General features: G+C 59.3%; 1 protein-coding gene across 1 annotated transcript in view; it reads left to right on the top strand.

Moving 5' to 3' along the window:
• ANKRD11 (ankyrin repeat domain 11) overlaps positions 1-1,661 on the top strand; it is a 128,212-nt gene that overhangs the window by 119,263 nt on the left and 7,288 nt on the right. The window lies entirely within an intron of this gene.

The following is a 1,661-nucleotide window of genomic DNA, read 5'->3' as shown; positions in this document are numbered from 1 at the left end:
CCCCCCCCCCCCCCCCCCCCCCCCCCCCGTGACCCATGGCTGTCGTCATGGCGCTGGGGTCACTCTCCCTTTCTTCTCCTTCCTTGAGCTTCCAGGACACCAAATGCTGCTGCTCCCTCTGGGCAGGCGGTCAGTCGCCACCCCCAGCCTGGTTTCCTTGGCAGCTCATCCTCCATCAGAGCCCTTACCTGGCTTGCCTCAGCCTGGGTCCTCCTGTGGACACACTCCCAACCCCACCCTGTGCCCCCCGAGCCGCCTCAGCTGGCTCAGGCTTTCCCTGGCTTCTCCACCTTCCGGACAGGCTTCACTTCCTGCGTCTCCCAGATGCAGCCTCTCCTACTCACCCCTCCCTGGGTTGCTGCGGGAGACAGCTGACTCCTTGCTCTCCAGGTCTTTCTCAGCACAACAAGTAAAGGGATTTGTATTCCTTTGCAGTGAGGCCAGACCTGCCCTCCTTCCTGACTGACAGCCAGGCTGCGCTGTGGACCCAGCTCACAGCATCCTCTGGCCCCTCCCTGTGTTTCTTCTCAGTACGTGACCCATTCACTGGGCACTGTGGACTTATCTCATTGACTTAACAACCTCATCCTTGAGGAAAAGCCAGGACGTGGGCTTGTTACTTGTGCCTGCAATGGGTGTGGTGTGCAGTCCCCAGTTGTTGGTCAGGTGTAGGTCAGGGTGAGCTTCCTTTGGAGGCCTGGGGAAGGTCCGGGCACTCAGACCACATATTATAGAGTCCCAGCTAGGTCTGGAGGGGCTTTGTGGCCCTGAAGGCTGATGCTGCACATGTCTGTTTTGCCCGTAGACTTGGTCTTTTGAGCCTGTCCCTGGGCTGGCTTCTTCCTCAGCAGAACCTACCCACACATCTTCTCATGAGTGAGAGATCTTCTTGGAGGGTTGCCCTGAGAGCAGTGGGGTTCAGCAGGGCTTGGGCTGTGCTGGGGCCACACAGCCCCGTCCTGCCTTCTCCTGGCATCCCAGGAGCAAGCTGCCCAGCTGTGTCCTCCCCACCAAGCTCCAAGCCCCGCTCTGGGGAGCCCAGCTGGCTGTGAGTCCAGTAGGTGTCCAGTTCCTCTCCCTTCCAGTGTCCTGACCCTGAGTGAACAGGGCAGGTTACAGACAATGGTTTGGGCCATTAGACTCATAAAAATCTGGCCTAAGATTTCTGTTTATTGAGACTCTGTGCTTTTATGTTTTGTCTCATATTGGTTTTAGTTACCAAACAGACTAGCACTGGTGCTATAGGAAATTTAGAAAAGAGAAGAGAACAAGTTAGAGGTCACTGCGGTCTTGCTGCTGAACTCTGCTGACATCATGCATGCCCCACCTGGTCCTGTGGAGCCTCCTGAAGACTGAGGTGGAGGCGGCCATGGCTAGGCTGCGCCATCCAGCTTCAGTGGCCGGCACCTGGTACTCTCTTGAGGCTCAGGCCAAGGAGGCAGGTGCTTGATACTGCTACACAGGCAGAAGGGCGTGGCAGATGAGGTGTGCAGACTGAGCAGACCTAAGTGTTTTTATTACAAATTGGTTTTAGACAGAAAGGTTCAGGCAGCAGTCACGTGTGCCCCCCCCCCCCCCCCCCCCCCCCCCCCCCCCCCCCCCCCCCCCCCCCCCCCCCCCCCCCCCCCCCCCCCCCCCCCCCCCCCCCCCCCCCCCCCCCC

This window comes from Galeopterus variegatus, unplaced genomic scaffold (assembly GCF_000696425.1).
Source record: "Galeopterus variegatus unplaced genomic scaffold, G_variegatus-3.0.2 Scaffold174, whole genome shotgun sequence".
NCBI classification, from domain to species: Eukaryota; Metazoa; Chordata; class Mammalia; order Dermoptera; family Cynocephalidae; genus Galeopterus; species Galeopterus variegatus.
This window is presented reverse-complemented; position numbering and strand designations above follow the sequence as displayed.